Genomic DNA, 21,135 nt, shown 5'->3' with positions numbered 1-21,135 from the left:
TGGCATGTAACGGGAGCAACGTAACTTGCCCAAAGCATGGCTAGTTGCTTCGTGCACCTGGGCCATAGGAATTGAGGCAGGGATAAGCAGAATAAGTAGATGGGGACGCAGGCAGGTTAGGGACACTCCTGGTCAGGGGTGTTGTTGGGGATAAAGCAAAGAACTCAGTAAGTGGCCTAGTGAAGCAGTCCAGTCAGGATTCTGAGCTAAGGTAATAACAGTGGGAAAATGAAGAGGGAGAAGAAGTGAGCTATTAGAGAAGTGGAATTCATAGGACTTAGTAGATGTGGATTATGAAGAAGAGATGTTTGGAACATTTCCTGGATTAATAGCTTGGATAACTACTATAGTTTTCATGAATGGAGGCAATCACAGAAAGGAATACAATAGCGAAGATGATAACATTTGTCTAGTAAGCTGGACAAGGGATAAATTGGGCAAACTGGTAGAAATTTGGAAGTAGATATTCTGAAAGCAGGTGGATATAAGTGTAAAAAAATTAGGCTGGGAGCTATTGATTAATAAATGGTTCACTGGCATTTAGCAAAATACAAGGAAGAGGCTGGTAGGACTTGGAGAACAGTAAAGAGCAGCAAGAGAAGAAAGTCATGAAGGAAACACTAGAGAACATTCATTGGACAGGCAGAGGAAGACAAAGCTTTGACTTCTTTTTCAAGATGATTCAGTTAGCCATCTCCCAAGTTACCAATGCATGTTCACAGGAGAAAGAAAGAATAAATAACTGTAACCATCAAAATAAAACATAACACACCAACCTTTGTTAAAGTCTGTAAGGGGAGGGACCAGCAGGTGGCATAATGGTTACATTGCTGGACTCCCATGTAGTTGACTGCGATTCAAGTCCCAGACCTGGCGGCTTAAAACTCACACCGGGGGGACCAGCAGCTAGCGTAATGGCTATGTCGCTGGACTCCCATATAGTTGACCGTGGTTCGAGTCCTGAACCTGCTGGTTTAAACTCATGCCAGGCGCATGTGCATGCGTGCCCAAGATCCCGGGAGAAGAATGGAGAAGGGATTGTGGTGTGGCTATCCCCTCTGGGGGGTGATTTCTCGCTTTCTGTCTCTCTGTCTCTGTCTTTCTGGTGAGTGCACATGCCCTATAGCAAAAACCTCTCGAAAAAAAGAAAAAAGAAAACAAAAAAACCTTACACTGGGCATATCTGTGAGCGTGCCCAAGATCTTGAGAGGAGAATGGAGGAGAAGGGATTGTGGTGTGGCCATCCTCCCCTGGGAGGTGATTTCTTGCCTTCTGTCTCTGCCTCTCTGGTGAGTGCACATGCCCTATAGCAAAAATCTTTCTAAACAGACAAAGAAATCTGTAAGGAGGCCCAGCTGTCATGGCACAAAGGTAATGCTAGTGCCCACAAGGCTGGAAGCCATATGGCTGTCTGCAGGTTTGGATCCCCCAGATGGTTTGAAAACACATCAAACTAAACATTTAAGGGACACAAAAATGAAAAGTTATCTATTGATGATAAATGTATATGGTAATGTTTTTGAATTGACAAGTATGCACTATATTTATACTAGGGAAAACCATGATGTACACTGTAAAGATTAAATATAAATTAAAATATTAATTAAAAACATTTTTTTAAATAATAATTTTTTTTTTGGAGAGGTTTTTGCTATAGGGCGCATGCACTCGCCAGACAGACAGAAAGAGACAGAGAGAAAGAAAGCGAGAAATCACCCCAGAGGGGGGATGGCCACTCTGCAATCCCTTCTCCTCCATTCTCCTCTTGGGATCTTGGGCATGCAAGCACATGCGCCCGGTGTGAGTTTTAAGCCACCGGGTCCGGGACTTGAATCACGGTTGACTACATGGGAGTTCAGCGACATAGTCATTACTCTAACTGCTGGTCCCAATTTTTTAAATTATTTTTTTTAAAAATGCATATAGGATGTGAACAGGCCCCCAGGACCTAGAGAAGCTGGAAGGCTGTGGAGAAGAGGATTGCAGGGTGAGAAGACCTCATTGAGAATGCTTCTCTTTCAAATCCATGTGCTGTCTACCACACACACACAAACTGAGGAATTTTCCACTTATTACAGCATATGGAAAATAGTAGCATTAATTTGATTATCTACACATGTATTAATCTCTGAAATAAAACTGGGTCTAGATGAGAACCAGTTGACATTTAATAAAAATGTAAGTTACATAGAAAAACATTCACAACAGCAGCAACTGAATTTAAAGTTGATTAGTTATATACTACAATCCAGCAATTTCATTACTGGGTATTTACCAAATAGGAAAGTGTGCTTATGATAACCAAAAAATAGAAGAATGCTCTATGTTAATTTAAAAAAAGCAAACACTAAAAACCATCTAAAGTTCTTCAGGAGTAGAGTAGATAAATATATTGTGACATATTGGTACAATAGAATAGATACTATGTACAAGGCAATGAAAACTAACGACTTACATGTAACTGCTTGAAAGAATTACTCAAATATTGTGTTGTCTGAAGATGTAACACCAGAAAGGTACATATTTTTTTGATCTCAGAAAGTCCAAGAACAGGCAAAACTAACCTAAGGTGACAGTAGTTAAAAGAATGGTACTTTCTGGGATACTGACCAGGAAGTACTAAAAATGTTCATGTCTTGATATGTGTGTGAGTTGACTATGCGTATGTCCTTTGCTGTCTAGAACTTACAACACAACCAAAAAATTTAATAATGGGGACAAGTAAATTATGTGAAGAACAGAATCTACACTAAGGAAAATTCAGTCAATTACATATATCAAATCTTTCATTTTTATTTCTTTTCCACTAATAGAGACTCTTTAGAAATGGTTTCTTTTGATGTGGCAGTCATCAATTGAATAAACCATTTGGTAAAAAAAACGCTGGGACCAGCAGATGGCATAATGGTTATGTTGCTGGACTCCAACATAGTCGACTGCAGTTCGAGTCCTGGATCTGGTGGCTTAAACTCACACCAGGCATATACGTGTCCATGCCAAAATCCTGAGAGGAGAATGGAGGAGAACGGACTGCAGCATTACCATCCTTTCTGTAGGTCGACTTCTTGCTTTCTGTCTCTCTGGTGAGCACACGCACCCTATAGCAAATAAATAAATAAATAAATAATTAAAAAAAAAAACACTTTGTTCTCAACATTTAATCTTTGCATTTTTTGCTGTATTCTTTCCACATTATATTAGCTGTCACAGATTACTTTACTGGTGAAAAATAATGGCAACTCTAAACAAATTCTTCAAGGAAATAGAAAAGGAAGAAAAGTGTCCTAAGTCATTTTATGAAAATTATTTTACCTTGATTTTAAAAAAGTAGAACAAACTCTTTAAAAAAATAAAACTATACACTAAATCTTCTTGAAAACAGACACACTAATCCACTATAGAATATTAGCAAATAAACTCCAGCAATGAAGAAAAGGATCATATATCTTGACCAAATGAGCATTATCCTGGGATTGCAGGGATGGTTTGACATCTGAAAATCAAATACTATAATTCATGATATTAATGAAGTAAAGGGGAAAAAAGACCCACACAAACATATAAGATTTGAATTAGACAAAAATGAGATTTGAATTTGATAAACAATTTGACAAAATTAAACATTCATATGTGATAAAAACTTCCCCTAACCTAAGACTAGACTAGAACAAAGGATGTCTATTAAAAAAAACCCTTTAACTAACATTACACTTAATGGCGAAAGGTGAGTACTTCCCCCTATTATCACAGAAAGAAGTCAAAGATATCTACTCTCATCACTTTTTTTTTCCCCCAGATACTGCACACACTCACCAGAGAGAGATAGATAGAAAGAGAGAAAACACCATCTGATGGGGTGTGGTCACACTGCAACACTTTTTCCTCCATTCCTTCTCCCCATTAAGACTGTGGGCATGATACACATACCTGTCTTGGTGCTCAAATCACTGGGGTTGGGATTTGAGCCACAGTCAGATATGTGGGATCCAGCTCCCTTAACCACTATGACACAGAGGAGCCCTCACATCATTTCTGTTCAACAACATACTCATAGACCTTGCCTTTGCAATAAAAAAAATATGTAAAGCACATACACTGAAAAAGAAAAACTAAAACTGCCTCTGTAGATGATATGGTTGTCCATATAAAAAAATTCTAAATAATTTCTTAGAAATCTACCAGAAATAATAAGTTGAGCAAAGTCTTAGGATATAAGGTTAATATAAAATATATTTTTCAAACTTCTAACCTCCCATGAGGAAGAGGACCTTCTGCTAGTGGATTGCCTTCAGATTTTAACTGTAACTCTTCCCTGGATCTCCAGCCTACTGGACTACCCACAGATTTTGTACTTGTCAGTCTCCAAAATCCTGGGAGCCAATTTCTTACAATAACTCTCTCTCTCTACACACACACACACACACACAATATTTGCTAATAATTTTTATATACCATAAACAATTGAACATTGAAGGTTTTTTTTACCCATGATTGTTCTAGTTTCGACATAATACCAATCAATATCCAACAAGATTTTTTTTAAGTGAATCTGTTGATTCTAAAATTTACATAAGAAGCAAAGGAATGAGAATAGTAAAAAAAAAAAGTCAAAATTTTGGAAAAGAGAACATTAGAGAACTTAAGCTGCCTACCTTTAAGAGTTATTATAAAGTGACATTAATCAAGACAGCATAATATTGTCATTAAACAGAAAAAGAAAAAAAACCCACAATGAAACAGAATAAAAATCTCAGAAATAGATCCATATATAAAATGGGCAATTGATTTTTGACAAGAGCACAAAGGCAATTACATGAAGAAAGTACAATTTTCAACAAATGGTGCTGGACAAATGAAATATTCATATGCAAGAAAAAAATCATAACTTTTATCCATACCTCACACCACACACAAAATTAATCCTCAAACCGATCACAGACATGAACAGAAACCTAAAACTATAAAATTTCTAGAAGAGGCATGAAAATAGCCTTGTGACCTTAGATACATTCTCTTAGATACAACACCAAAAGCAAGGTCCATAAGATAAAGACTGATAAATACAACTTCGTAAAACATTTTAAAGTCTGCCTTTCAAAGACACTCTAACAAAAATTAAAAGAGAGACTGTGAGAATATTTGCAAAGCACATAGCTGATGAAGAACTAACATCCAATTTCTAAAGAACACCTCAAAACTCAATAGTAAGAAAACAAATAACTTTATAAAATGCTCACAAACATAGGCAAAGCATTTGGACAAACACTTCACTAAAGAAGTATTATATGGCATATAGGCACATGTAACAATGCTTAGTGTCATCAGCCACCAGGGAAATGTAAATGATAACAGCGAGGGGGCGGGTACATACCTTCGGAGTGGCAAAAAAGGCACGAAGGACTGGCACCAACTGGTCCTTCTTTCGTTTCTGGTGGGGATACAAAATGAAAAAGCTATTTTGGAAACAGTTTGGGAGTTTCTCAAGCAGTAAAACAACTATTCTTTATGTGACACAAAAAAACTAACTCCTATGTATTTACCCCAGAGAAAGAAAAGCAAAGCTTTACACAAAAATCTGTATGCAGGTCATAGCTGTTTTATGTTTATTCACCCCAAACTAGAAACAATCCAAATCTTCAACTGGTGAATGAATAAACAAACTGCACTGCATGCATGCATTACTAATAAAAAAAAAATCTGCTGACATATGCAATTGCATCGTTGAAACTTAAACACCTTATGCCAAGACTCAAAAGACTACATAGTGTATGATTCTAGTTACATCATGTTACTGCTGTGAACTGAATATCTGTGTCCTCCCCAGACATATGTTGAAGCCCTAACTCTCAATGTGATGATATTTGGAGGTGTGGTCTTTAGGAAGAAATAGGTTTAGATGAAGTCATGAGGCCAGGGCCCCATGATTAGATCAGTGTCCTCTTCATAAGAGGAGGAAGAAGAACCAGATCCCCCCCCGCCTTCACCCCTCCATGTGGGGACATGGTGAAAAGGCACCTATCCGCAAGTCAGGAAGAGGTCCATCACTAGAAACTGAACTTGCTAGCATCTTGATCTTAGACTTCTCGGTCTCAGAAATGTAGAAAATAAATGTCTTTTGCTTAAGCCACCCAGTCCATGGTTGTTTGGTATAGCCATCCAGCAGAGTAAGACAACCACAAGTTTCAAAAACGCAAAACAATAAAGACAGGAGCTAGGCAAGTGTAATCTCTTGTCCCCCCTCTTCCCTTTCCTTTCACCTCTTTTCATTTCCTCTTTGCCTCTTTCTCTTTTCTCCTCTTATCAGGTTGAACCTGATACAGACACACAGATTGTATTCCTCACATCGGAGCAGCTGTCTACAAAGGCCATGAGGGAATATTTTGAGGGTGATGGGTCTGGTTTTTGTTGTTGTTTTTAAACCTGGATTATACATCACCATATATGTTTGTCTAAGCCCACAGAACTAGACATTAAAAAGGGTGAATTTTCCTATATCTAAATAAATTATCCTCAATAACCTGGTACTAAAAATGCTAGATATGACAGCAGGATACTATATGGGTGTGGGATCAGTGAAACTGAAAATTATAACAAGACAACTCAATACAGCTCTGCACAGGGCTTCATTATACAAGAAAGGTCAGATGGCTGGTGGTCCCACGACACTCACAGCTTCTAGCCCATGTTTCTCCCTCCTCCATTCTGCTCCTTTCATGCTCATTCCAGACCTCTACCCCTTGGCTTTTGGTCCCCAGCTCTCAGCTGCATGGGAAGGGTTGAGCAGCCGAGGACCCAGATGCAGAGACTACAGTACCACACATGCTCTGTACACCACCTCCACTTCGACAAAGCATGCTGGGGCTTTTCAAAGGAATAAAAAGGGCTGCACCTGGGCTGGGAGCGTGTGTGCCCCAGCTATCAGAATCAGTCTCGGATGACAATGGCCAGCTGGCTCAGGGAGAGAACACAGCTCGTTATACAGTATGGATGGAGAAGAGGGAGGGCAGGAAAAACATCATCAGCCTTTAAGAGACAGGAGAGAGTCAACCACACAACTACAAAGTCAACGTTTGAAAAAAAAAGGAGAGAATGAATTAGTTTGGATGTAAGTGGGCAAAGCAGTAGCTGGTTTCTGGTGAGAAGGCCTCCGGGAGAAAAGGAAGATGTAGAGTGTCCCGTGACCCACAGGCGCGAAGAGCACACAGACTCTGAGTACAGAGGACACAACACTCTGTGTCTGTTGCCATAATAGCTAAAACTAAAAGCAACCTTAGATAGGATTCTTTAGAAATACAAGTCAGCTGGCTCTGGGGGTCCGGACGTTGAGGTGACCGGATCTCATAGGGCCCATTGTATGATTCAAATCTGGGTGGTTTGAGGAACACGCCAGGTGTGTGTGCATGCATGCCCAAAATCTTGCAAGGAGGGGAGTATGAAGAAGAGATGGTGACATGACCAGTCCCCATGGGAGGTGCTTTCACTTCTTCCTCTCTCTGTCTCTCTCTGATGAGTATACATGCTCTCTAGCCAAAAAAGAAGACTTACTTAATGACATTTCTTGCTAGAGTGAAACAGTTAAAAAAAATTCAAAATTTCATTAGAATGTTTAAATTACATCATTGTCATTCAAAGTTAGAGTATGCAGAAATTAAAAGGAAAGAACTACAACTACATGTTGGGACCAGCAGGTGGCATAGTAGTTAAGGTGTTGGACTCCCACATGATTGACTGCAGTTAAAGTCCTGGAATCGGCAGCTTGAAAATCATGCTGGGCAGGTGTGCGTGCATACCCAAAATCCCAAGAGGAGAAGGGATTGCAATATGTGGCCATCCCTTTTGGGGTGTGTGGGGGTATAATTTTTCACTTTCCCTCTCCCTCTGTCTTTCTCTCTCTCATGAGCACACAAGCCCTAAGACTAAAACCTAAAACTAAAAATAAAAGCACTACATGTATCATAGTTTTTTGCTAAACCTCAAAAGCAAGATGCAGAACAGTGAGAAAAGCAAATTACAGAGTGATGCATATAGTATATATAACCTGAAGAATATTTTACACACACACACACACATGTGCATGCATGTAAACTCTGCTGAATCTCTATGTATGTATGTGTGTGTGCATTTCTCTGCAGAAAAAAATGATTATATAAGGCACACTCTATTTGTAAAGGTAATTTTTTCCCTGCATTTTTCCCTTTTTCTTATATTCAGAAAGAAAGAAAAGGGGGAGGAGGGAGAGGAAAAGACTGGTCCGGGACAAAATGCTGTGATAGATAACAGTGTTTTGTTTTTAAAAAGCTCTACAAGCTTTTTTTTTTTTTTAAAAAGAGGTTTTTGCCTGAGGGCTGTGGGCTCAATGAGGAGAGGAAGAGAGATGAGACAGACAGTGAGAGGGAAAGTGAGAAATCACTCCCCAGCAATCCCTTCCCTATTTTCCTCCCAGGATCTTGGGCATGCACGTACACGCACCTGGAGAGATTTTCAAGCCACCAGGTCTGGGGCTAGAACTGACTGGGCCCTGGGGGAGCGCAACAACCTAACTGCGACCTAACTGCTACGCCATCTGCTGGCCCCTACATGCTTTTCTTTATCTGTGAAGTATTTTATACCAAAAAGAAATACTTTGTTTTTGTAAACAATTAAGAAAATTTATAAAGGTATTAAAAAATGTAATCCTCCCACCCACAGAAGTTAGAACATTTTGCTGTAAATGCTCCCAGACCGTGCAATACATTCATTTGCCTGCAAGTCGCATGTATTAGTTGCTGTTTTGCTTTGTTTTGGTGTCTTTTGAAAAGGCCAAACTTTTTCAGGAACGTTCTCCTGTTCATACGGTGAATGACACGCAGGTTTGTTTTTCTCGATATTTTTTTCTTGGGCCTGCCGTATTTAGTCATGGTTTCACAATCCTGTTGGTGCAGAGGCTGTGGATTGTCCTTCCTCCCACCACTTGGCGGCTATCTTTATCCGTCTCGGGTCTACAACTGGACGGAGGCCAATACACACCATTTCCAAACCAAGTCTCCCTGGGCGGCAGGTGTTCGTGAAGATCAGCCCCGCGGCGTGACTCGACAAGTCACCTCACTCAATCGCGCGACTTTCTGACACTATCGATATATGTTATTCGAGAAAAACTACGATACCCGTCGGGCTTTGCGCCTGGGCACCACCGCCGCCGCCGGCTTTTACCACCACGCCTGCGCATTCTAGGCGCGGACTACAACTCCCAGGATGCACTGCGCCACTGCCAGTGCAGCACTACTTCCTGCCCCGGTGTTTCCTGGGTATTAGTGACTTAGAGGGCCGAGGCTAGGAAAAGGTTAAGGTGAAAGGGGTTTGTGGGCCGCTAGGGAAGGAGTTGGGACTAACATGTTTTTCTTTCAGAAAATGAAAGCGGAGATCCACAACAGAAAGACGGCGGTCTGGTTCTCCAGTGTGCACAGACTTTTCTTTTAGAGCTGGGAGAGAGGTCTTTGCATCTCACTTCGGCCAGGACGCTTGCTCTTGTGGTTCGGTCCCCTCGTCCTTGCACCTGTTAGAAATCCCTTCCAGTGTGAGATGGGCTGGTAACCCCGGATTTTATGGGTGTGGCGAATTTTATTTTATTCCTGTGTTTACAGGAATTTTAGTGGGAAATTAGAAGACCGTAGAGGAGGTTGGCAGATATTAAACCCTGGGAACCCATGCATACTTCCTTTAAAGTTTGTTCCTAGGTAGTTTTATGTGGTAAGGCCATATACAACTATTTTATGATCTTTTCAACTGGTTATTGTTACCATGTTCTCAAGACAAAGCTCCCGGGGAATACCTGTATTTGAGGGGAAATAAGAAGTCTTCTTAATGCACAGCTTGGCTGAAACCCTCAGGATTTGTAATTCACAGGGAAGTGACAATGCTAGCACAGAGCCCAGAAAAGCAAAACATTTGAGTTCAGGAAATGTGAGACTGAAAGGGTTGGAGAGTGAATAGGGCTAGAGGGTGAGCAATTAGAGGTGACCATAAATTACTTTTTCAAAAAATGTATTATTGAGGAGAAAGATGGGAGGTTTACATAGTTTGAGACCCAGCTCTGCCATTTATTAACTCTAATCTCATCAAGGTTGGTTACTTCTTTGAGTCTCGGTTTCCTTATGCGTAAAATAGGATGATATCACCGGGACTCCTCACTTGATGGTTTTAGTGAAGGTAGTTCACAGTAAAGTATGTGAACATAGTTCCTACACTCCACAGTCACCCACAGTGAATTGGTAATAATGATAATAGTAATGTGGCAAGTGTAATGAAAGGCCAGGAGGACAACTAGGAATGCCAGTTAAAAGAAGAGTTGAAACAATGACCATGAGGTCAAGGCTGATGAGTAAAGCAAGTGACTCTGGGAAGGGTTGGAGAGTCTGGGAAAGACAATGAGTCAGCAGAGTCTCCTTGGTCTCTAAGCCTGAGGATGGTAAGAGCCACATCTGTCTTCTTCACGGTGGTAGACCTCCAGCACAGCTTCCAGTGCATGGTGCTTTGGCTGTCGTGTTCCTTACGCCCAGAAAACTCTGACCCCATGTATTAGTCAGAGTTCTGCAGAGAAACAGCATCAGTAGATGTATGTGTACATACACCTATGTGTATGTGTAAATTAATATGTACACGCTCTACATATTATACTAATACACACATGTATGTGTGTACATATGGATAAGTATGTACAATATAGCTTACATATAAGTATATACACTAGGTATGCATGTAATATACACATATTAGTGTGTCTATATTAGTATATATATATTGGGTTATCAAAAGAAGTCATGGTGGATTTTTGCATAGAAAAACATGGAAAAATGTGTCATGATTTTTCTGACAACCCAATATATTTAAAAGAGTTACATTAAGATACTCATTTCAAGGGATTGGAATATTTAACTGATTTTGAGGCAGAATTTCATCTTAAGAAAATCTCAATTTTGCTTTTGAAGTCTTGCAAATGATGAGGTAGGTGAAGCCCACCACATTATTATTATTATTATTATTATTATTATTATTTGAGAGAGATTTTTGCTGTAGGGTGCATGCACTCACCAGAGAGACAAGAGACAGAGAAATCACCCCCCAATCCCCAAGGAGGCATGGCTACACTATAATCCCTTCTCCTCCATTTTCTTTAAGTCATGGTGGATTTTTGCATAGAAAAACATGGAAAAATGTGTCATGATTTTTCTGACAACCCAATATATTTAAAAGAGTTACATTAAGATACTCATTTCAAGGGATTGGAATATTTAACTGATTTTGAGGCAGAATTTCATCTTAAGAAAATCTCAATTTTGCTTTTGAAGTCTTGCAAATGATGAGGTAGGTGAAGCCCACCACATTATTATTATTATTATTATTATTATTATTATTTGAGAGAGATTTTTGCTGTAGGGTGCATGCACTCACCAGAGAGACAAGAGACAGAGAAATCACCCCCCAATCCCCAAGGAGGCATGGCTACACTATAATCCCTTCTCCTCCATTTTCTTTTTGGGATTTTGGGCATGAATGCACACACTTCCTGTGTGAGTTTTAAGCCACCGGGTCCAGGACTCAAACCACAGTCGACAATGTGGGAGTCCAGTGACGTAACCACTATGCCATCTGCTGGTCGTACCCCACCACATTATTGAGAGTAGTCTCTTACTGTGGTTTGGATGTCCCACGGAAATTAATGTGTTGGGAGTTGATTGTACTATTAAGGTCTTAAGTGAAAACTTAATCCTTACATGGTGCCCAGGGTGGGGCATTTGTGTGTCATAAGGCATAGGTCGTTAGGGCAGGATGCCCATGATTGAGATCTGCTTTTAACTTCTTGTGAGGAGACATATATAGTCACAGAGAAAAGTAGATTTTATATGAAGAAAGGTGAAGGCCGGATGTTTGAGGTTTTTTCTTCTGGTGTTTCTGTTTCCTATAGTATCTGACTATAGCTAGTTAAAAAATGTTTTATATTTAAGATGTGGGCAGACAGAAAAATATAGAGCTATGCTTCGCGTTTTTGTCTCGAGACATGCTTATTGATTTAATACTTCGCTTCTAGCTTGTTTTTTAGGCTATGACAGAATATCACAGACCATAAACATTAATTTCCCACATTTGTGGAAGCCAGGAAGTCTGAGATCCAAGTGTGAGCAGATTCGGTGTCTGATGAGGACAGCTCTCTGGTTCGGAGACTGCACCTTCTCTGGGTCCTCAGAGGCAGAAGAGGCATGGCACCTCGGGGTCCCCTTTGTAAAGGGCGGTCCCACCACGCAGGCAGAGCCTGAGAGGCTTGTGTTCTGGCCATCCAAAGGTGGCTCTGGAGATGGCTGGCAGTCCACTGATGAAGTCACTGGGGGTCACTCCAGGGAAACTTTGAAGCACTTCCCTTTGGGAAGGATCATCTCTAAACATCCAAGGACTGGGACCAGCAGATGGTGTAATGGTTATGTCGCTGGACTTCCCCGTAGTTGACTGTGGTTCTACCAGACCTGGAGGCTTAAAACACACTGGGTGCGTGTGCGTGCATGCCCGAGATCCCAAGAGGAGAATGGAGGAGAAGGGAGTGCTGTGTGGGATGGCTTGGGGGATGATTTCTTGCTTTCTGTCTCTCTGTGTCTCTTCGGGGAGGACACGCATCCTATAACCAAAAAAATAAAAAATCTTTCTATAAAAGAAAAAAATAAACATCCAGGACTGTGAGCCCTCCTCCTCCTTGTACACTGGCAGGAAACACCATCTTGCCACGCTGGGGACTCCCTCTATCCCCTGGTCTGAATCAAATCCTCTGGAGTTTTTCCAAACAGATTTGGAAATCAAATTTTCCAACAGGGGTAGAGGAGCCTTCATTATAAGATTGGAGTAGGCTAAAGCAGGGGACTCCTGCCTGGCTTGCCACAATGTATTATGTTGCAGGGTGGGTTGGGTGATATCCAGGCTCTTGGTGTTTTGGACAAAAAAAGGAATGAAACACACCAATAGTGAAAGCAAAGGAGAGTTTATGAAATAAAAGCAAAAGTACTCTCCCAAGAGGTAGGAGCAGGCTGAGCAGAGGGAGCGAGAAAGAGTGGCTCAAGGGCCCTGAACTCTGCTTCCTGCTTGAATACGTCTATGTGTATAGTCCCCCTCATATTTCATTTAACCAGTAAAACCCACACATCTCTCAGCTCTCAGGTACAGAAGATAGGTATGGAATACAACAGGGAACAAGACACAGGAAAAGGCCCTTCCCTCACAATGTTTACGTTCTAGTGAGGGACAGATAATAAACAAGTGGGTAAGTGATACATTGGCTGTAAATCCTATGGAGAAGGTGGAATAAAGGTCGAGGATAACGGTGTTGTTGTTATAGATAGACAGGTAGAGATGGTTCTTAGAGGAAGTAACTGAACAGGCTCTAGGGTCACGTTAGGAAGTGAGCCACACAAAGATTTTGGGGAAGAACCTTCTAAATAAAGGCAGAGTAAATCCAAAGACCTGAAGGGGTAGGCAAGGACTCTGGGAGGATAGAGTGACTGGAGTACAGTGAGAGATGGGAGGTCACCCCTTTTCAAAAGACATAACAGGAAATCGGGAGCCAGATCCTTTACAATCTCATAGACAAAGGAAGGACTTTGGATTTTATTCTAAATGTGATCTCAAGTCAGTGGAGGTTTCATGCAGGGGGATAACAAGATTTGTCTTATATTGTATCATTTCAATTGAGCTATGTTTCATCTAAAATTTACCCTTTAAAAGTATTAAATTTAGTGATTTTCATATATTTATAGGCTTGTCCATTCACTACTGTGTAATTCCAGCACATTTTGCCACCCACAAAAGAAATTCCTTAACAGATCTAAAACAATCACTCCCATTCTCTTCCTCCCGGCCCTGGAAACCACTAATCTACTTCCTGTCTGAGTGGATCTATGTATTCTGGACATTTCATCTAAATAGAATCATTCGATGTAAAACCTTATATGTCTGGCTTCTTTCATTTAGCATAATGTATTCAAGGTTCATTTATATTGTACTGATTATCAGTATTTTGTTGCTTTTGATATCTGAATAATAGTCCGTTGTATAGCTATTCTACATTTTGTTCATTTATTTATCAGTCGATGTGTATTTGGGTCATTTCCACTTTTTGACTATTGTAAGCAATGCTGTGATGAGCAGTTGTGCACAGGTTTTTGTGTGGGCATATGCTTTTGTTTCTCTTTTTGTTTCTCTTCTCTTACTCCTCTGAGTAACACTGATACATTGCCGAGAGAAATGAAAGACCTAAATGAATGGAGAACTAGATCTTATTTGTGATCATATATATATTATATATATGACTCAATATTGTTAAGATGTCAGTGAAATGTGTGGACCTATACATTTCATGTAGTCTAATTACAATGTTAGCAGGCTTTAAAAATGTAATTTGAAAAGCAGATCCTAAAATTCATAGAGAAATGTGGACAGAAGTCTGACTACTTTTCCTATTTTCCAAAATCTTTTCAAAAGGGGACTGGGGAAGTCATGCCCACAAACATTAACAGACCATTACTTTTCTATTAACAGAATTCTTCCTACCTCCTATTCCTGGCATTGTATCTTTGAGATGTATATTTCAACGGATTACAGTATATTCCTTTGCTTATCTCTTCCCAAGACACTGAACTTCCCTTTTCCTTGAGATGTAGATTAAGCCTTTCTTTAACTAAGACACGGATCTTTTCCCTCCCAATCCCCAACCTAAAAATTTTGGAACCCCCCTATAACCTCCAAGTGCCCCCCCCCCCCTTCTACATCTCCTGCCTTTTTGGGCCAGATCAATGGAAAATCTTTTCACTAAAAGTTGTCTGTAAATCTCAAAAACAATTAAAAGGAACCTCTCTGTACATGATCACACCGAGAAAAGGCATGTATGCCTCTTCTCCGGCCTAAGTCACTCACAGTTGGCTTGGAAATAAACCACATTAATTATTAATTTTACCGTTGGTTATTTTTTTTCCGTTGACAGAATAAAAGGATTTAGAACAGCCAAAAAACTTTTAAAATGAAGAACAACGTTGGAGGACTAACATTACCTGATTTCAACATTTATTATAAAGTGTAGCAAGCAGGACAGCGTGACATTGGTGCAGAAATAGACAAATAGATCAGTGGAACAGAATGGAGAGAGTGTAGTATTTTCCTACGCATATAGACAATTGTTTTGTGACAAAAGTTAAAAGGAAATTCTGATGAGAGAAAGGATGTTCTTTTCGGCCACTGCTACTGAAACAGAGCAAGAAGATCCTAATGTATTTTCTAGGGTTCCTGAAATATCAAGTTCATTTGCATTGTAATGACCCAGGGTAAGGAGTAAGTCTTCAGACTTTGGTTATGGACCATGAGTGAGGGCCATTTGACCTCTAAAACTCTCACTTAAAGGAATGAAGGTTTTCATTTCAATGTGTAAGATATTCTGTAGGCTGGAAACTGCTGGTTGTGAGCTCCAAGACTCCAGGCTGAAGGGTTCCAGACACCTGAAGAGGAACTTGATTATCTAAAGCCTCCCCAATCAAGAATGCCCAGGAGCTGATCATGCCCTCTTGAACCAATCACTGAACTGATCATGCACCTGAGACCTCTGCCCCTAATTTTGCCCTTTAAAACGCATGTGGGGAACATCTCCAGGAGACGGGTCTTTTCAGCATGAGCTGCCCGCTCTCCTTGCTTTGCGCTTTGCAATAAAGCTGTACTTTCCTTCATCACACCACATGTTTATGGCTTGGTTTTATAGCACTTGGGCAAGTGGACCTGATTTGAGTTCAATAACAGTACTAGAACGATTAGATATGCCAAAAATAAAACAAAATCCAAAACAAGACACCCCCAAACTTCAGTCTCTATCTCACATATGAAATTAAACTCAACTAGATCATAGACTTATGATATAAACCCTAAAATTAAAATTTCAAGGAGAAAACATTTATGACATTGAATTTGGCAAAGATTTAGAAAATACCAAAAGCATTATACATTAAAAGAATAATAAATTTGACTTGTAGAATAACATTAAAATTAAAGCTGCTGCCTTTTTTTTAGAGAGAGAGATTTTTGCTATAGGGAGTGTGGACTCACTGGAAAGACAGACTGAAAGTGAGAAATCCCCCAGTGGGGCGATGTTCACACTGCAATCCCTTCTCCTCCATTCTCCTCTTGGGATCTTGGGCATGCACGCACACACACACCTGACATGAGTTTTTAGCCACTGGGTCTGGGACTTAAACCATGGTTAACTATGGGGGAGTCCATAGACATAACCATTATGCTATCTCCTGGTCCCAAAACTGCTTTTATTATTATTATTTTTTAAAAAACACTGAATGAAAAGCCTGGGAGAAAATAATTGAAAATTATATACGTGGTGGTGGATTTGTATCCAGGATATTAGGAACTCTCAAAACATGCTAGTAAGAAAACAAAAAACTCAGGCTTGCCCCATAGCTTAGTAGTTAAGGGAGCTGGATCCCATATGGCCAGCTGCAGTTTAAATCCCAGTCCTGATGGCTTACAAAGCATGCCAGTCTGGTGTAGGCACATGCCCCAAATCCTGACAGGATGGAGAAATGGAGGAGAAGGGACTACAGGACAACCATGCCCCCTCTCTGTCTCTCTCTGGTCAGTGCACATGGCTTCTGGGGAAAAAAAGAAAAAAAAGGAAAAGAAAAGAACTCAAAAAAGGAGCAAAAGATTTGAATGGACAGTTTATCAAAGAAAGTTTGTGGATGACAAGTAAGCACATAAAAATGTGCTCAATTTCCATAGTCAGCAGAGAAATGCAAATAAGAACCACAATGGAAAACCACACCAATAGGAATGGTAAAAATAAAAGCCTGACTATTTTCCAATGTTGATTAGGATGTGGAGGATCTCAAACTCTTAAATCTTGCTAGTGAGAATGTAGAATAATATAAATACCCTGGAACATATTTCTATAGATCCTTAGAAATTAAAATGTGCACCTGCTACATGATGCAGCCATTCTAGTCTAGGAATTTACCAAGGATAAATGGAAGCATATGTTTGTATGAAGACTTGTTCATGAATGTTCATAGAGCTTTATTGTTAATAGCTCCAAACTGGAAATAACCCAAGTGTTTATCAACAGGTAAATGGATAAACAAACTGTGGTATAAATAATTCTCAGCAATAAAAAGCAATGAACTATTTGTGCATGCTGTGACATGGGTGAATTTCAAAATCACTGTGCTGTGTGAAAGAAGCCAGACCCCAAAAAGAGTTCATATTGTGGGGGCCAGCAGTTAGCATGAAGGCTATGTTACTGGACTCCCATGTGTTCAACCACAGTTCGAGTCCCGGACTCGGTGCCTTAAATTCACACCGGGCACGTGTGTGTGCCTGCCCGAGATCCTGAGAGGAGAATGGAGAAGGGATTGCGGTGTGGCCATCCATTCTGGGGGGTGATTTCTCGCTTTCTGTCTCTCTGTCTCTCTCTATCTGTCAGGCGAGCACACACGCCCTGTAGCAAAAATCTCTCCGAAAAAAAAAAGTTCATATTGTATGATTTCATTGATAAGCATTGTAGGAAATGCAAATGTATATATAGTGACAGAAAGCAAACCCCTGGTGGCCTGGGGAAAGGGACAGGAGGAAGAGGCACTAGACAACTTTCAGGGGTGGTAGGTTTGCTTATTATCTTGAACGTGGTGATAGTTTCACAGGCATATTCATAGGCCAATACTTAATTGTATGCATAAAATGTGTCAGTGTATTTTATGTCAACTCTAACTCAATAGTCTCTTTTATTTGAAAAAATTAGCAAAATTAATATATATATTCTGATCTCCCTGTTTCAATCACTTTTAGCATTCTACTATTCTCTTTTGAGGAATTTTGCTATAAAAGGGACAGAAAAATGGGCTGTACCAAGGAAGAGTTGTGGGATCAAGCAAGGATTTATGTCTTTTTTTAAAGTGGGAAATGCTATGATGTGTTTATATGTGGAGGAGGGGAGAGGACAGGTTGGTGCAAGAGTTAAAGGAACAGACTGAGTGTCCTCGAGTGGGCAGAGAAGGCTGGGCTGGTGTCCTGTGTGCAGAAGTGGGAAGGGCTTGTAAGAAAGAGGGTGGTTCGTCTGTAACAGGTGGGAAGACAGTCATAAAGAGGCTTGCTTAATATGCCGCCCTGATTTGTTAAGGACAATGATAATTCCAACAATGAGAATATTAATAGGACTTTGCATTCATTAATAAAATGAATCACACAAACTCAGCAGTGGTTGAGTTTCTTGGGTGAAATTTTCTTTTTCTTTCTTTTTTTAAAATTAATTAATTATTTATAATTTTTTTTAGAGGTTTTTGCTATAGGGCGCGTGCACTTGCTAGACAGACAGAGAGAGACAGACAGAAAGCGAGCAATCACCCCCTGGGGGGATGGCCACACCACAATCCCTTGTCCTCCATTCTCCTCTTGGGATTTTGGGCATGCATGCACATGCGCTCAGCATGAGTTTTAAGGCGCCAAGTCTAGGACTCAAACCATGGTCAGCTATGTGGGAGTCTAGTTATGCAACCATTATGTCATTGCTGGTCCCACTTGGGTGAAATTTTCAACAAGGACACCAATGAGTTATCTTCTAGGTCCTGATTTCTCTGTTCTCCAGCTGAGGAAGAATGACGTCCTCACCTCTCCTTGAAGCAAGGTTCATTTGGTCTGAATTGGATTATTCAGCTGGTAGAAAGGATGGAAAGTTCTCTTTATGTGAATTTATATTGCCATTCCATTATTTCAGTATTAGTGGTACTCTCATAAACAAAAGCTATGCCCCCTATCTCTCCTCTTGTCAGTACCACCATCACTCTGATCATCCATTACCTATGCAACAAAAGTAACAGTAACTACCTGTAGGTACCCTATCTCACTCTACCTTTACAACAGCCTGTGTGGTTGATGGTATTAATAGTCCCTGCTGGGGACCAGCAGGTGGTGTGGTGGTTAAGGAGCTGGACACTCCCACATGGCTGACCATGGTTCAAGTCCCTGGCCTGGTGGCTTCCTTTTTCACTTTCCCTCTCTCTCTTTCTCTGTGTGTCTCTCTCAGGTCAAATTAAAAATAAATGAGTGAATAAATAGAAAATCATTTTTTTAAGTAGTCCTTGTTAACAGTTGTGGGAAATTAGGCTTACGGAGCTATGCTGTTGTCCAGTGTCATATCTCAGAATTATCAGAGCCAGAAGTCATGGGCCAGCTCCAAAGTGCAGTGACTAAGTCCTGTGCACAGGGACATGGATCCCATGTGGCCAACCATGGTTCAAATCCTAGTCCTGGCAACTTGAAAAACATATCAGGTACGTGTACGTGACAGGTTGGAGAAACGGGAAAAAGGACTGTGGCATGACCATGACCCACTGAGGGGAGGGTGCTTTCTTTTTCTTTCCCTGTCTCTGGCAAGCACTCGTGCCCTCTGTCAATTAAAAAGAAAAAACAAATCATGTGACACAAAAGTCCTTGTTCTTAATGAGAATTATGTTACACCACCTACCCTCACGAATGAGAAGTTTTACCAACAAGAATAGATACTCGCATATTTCCCTCCAAGTCTAATTTATTGTGGACCGCATTGACACTAATAAAGGAACTCAGAGGGATGAAATAATTCACGGTTCCAATATCCTGTTACAACAACTGTTTTCGTTTTTCTCCATTTCCTGGTGACCTTTATCCATATGTACATATTTTACATGCTTGCCGATGCAATTCTATATTCTACTTTTATGCTTAATGTTATGCTTGACATTTTCCGTGTCACTGCTTAGTCTTTAACGAATGCATACTATTCCATTTTGTGGAATGTACCCACAATGGATAAGATTTGTTACCAGTTTGTTAGTTTTATAAAATAAACACAGCAAACAATCTGATTTTTTCCCCATCTTTTGACATTTTTATCAAAGTGAATTCCCAGGAGTGAGATTGTCATAAGAGTTTGAACATGCTTTGGATTTGATATTTTAGAAGAGAGTGAAGTTAGCAGCATTTGTCTTTGGTCATGGTACATAAATTGCATAAGTAGCGAGAACAGATTACTACATGAATTATTGTTTAGGAGGACCAGAACTGAAGACAGATGAGTACAGAGTTTCTTTTTGGGTGATACAGTGTTTTAGAATTAGGTAGCAGCAATAACTGCACAATTTTTGTGAATATGCACCAAAAAAAATGAGTGGTACCCTAAAAGGGTGAATTTTATGGTATGCAAATTTTGTATCAATAAAGCTATTATAAACATTTTTTAAAAAGTTACATAATGCATATTACATGACAACAAATCAACAACTTGATCATGAAAAATAAGATTTATTTTCGGGACAGCAGATCATGTAATGGTTATGTCGCTGGACTCCCACGTGACTGACCCCAGTTCAAGTCCTGGACCTGGCGGCTTCAAACTCACACCAGGCATAGATGCGTGAGTGCCCATGATTTTGAGAAGAGAATAGAGGAGAAGGAATTGCAGTATAGCCATTCCCCGCAGGGGTGTGTGGGGTGGTGATTTCTAGCTTTCTGTCTCTCTGTCTCTCTCTCCATCCAGCGCACACACCCTTTGGCAAAAAAAGAAAATGATTTATTTTCAGTACCTTTGAAGTACATTTTTAACTTGGTTAATTAAAATATTACTTGTTTGTTTATGGCTCTTATTCTCCCTTCTTGTGCAGTTATATTGTTTTAAGATGCTTGTCTTTCTGTTTAGAAATATAATACCTTCATTTTTCCTTTTGAGATATCAAATACTTCATATTAAGCTGAGTTGTTTTCTTTTTTATTTGTTTCTGGATTTTGTTTTGTTGTTTTAGTTTATAAAGCAAGATAATACCAACAAATAAATGTGAACAAACGTGTACGTCTATTGCATTATATATTAAAATTTCTTTATTATCGTCTTATCAGAAACTTCCACTCCTGACCAATATGGAGTAACAGTGTCAGAATAGACCATCAAATTAGAAAATAATAACAACAAATGGAATTAGATAAATAAATAATTCCTCAAAAAAGAGCAGTTTTTAAGAATTAATTAATTTATTTATTTTAATTTGACCAGAGAGAGGCAGAGAGAGAGAGAGAAAGAGAGAAAGCAAGCTGCCAGGTCTA

At 39.9% G+C, this 21,135-nt stretch overlaps 1 pseudogene; it reads right to left on the bottom strand.

Moving 5' to 3' along the window:
• The window catches only part of LOC102492649 (uncharacterized), a 76,510-nt pseudogene that overhangs the window by 47,911 nt on the left and 7,464 nt on the right, over positions 1-21,135 (bottom strand).

Source organism: Tupaia chinensis, unplaced genomic scaffold (assembly GCF_000334495.1).
Source record: "Tupaia chinensis unplaced genomic scaffold, TupChi_1.0 Scaffold000685_1, whole genome shotgun sequence".
NCBI classification, from domain to species: Eukaryota; Metazoa; Chordata; class Mammalia; order Scandentia; family Tupaiidae; genus Tupaia; species Tupaia belangeri.
Note: the sequence above shows the minus strand (reverse complement) of the source record. Positions and strands in the feature narration are given on the sequence as shown.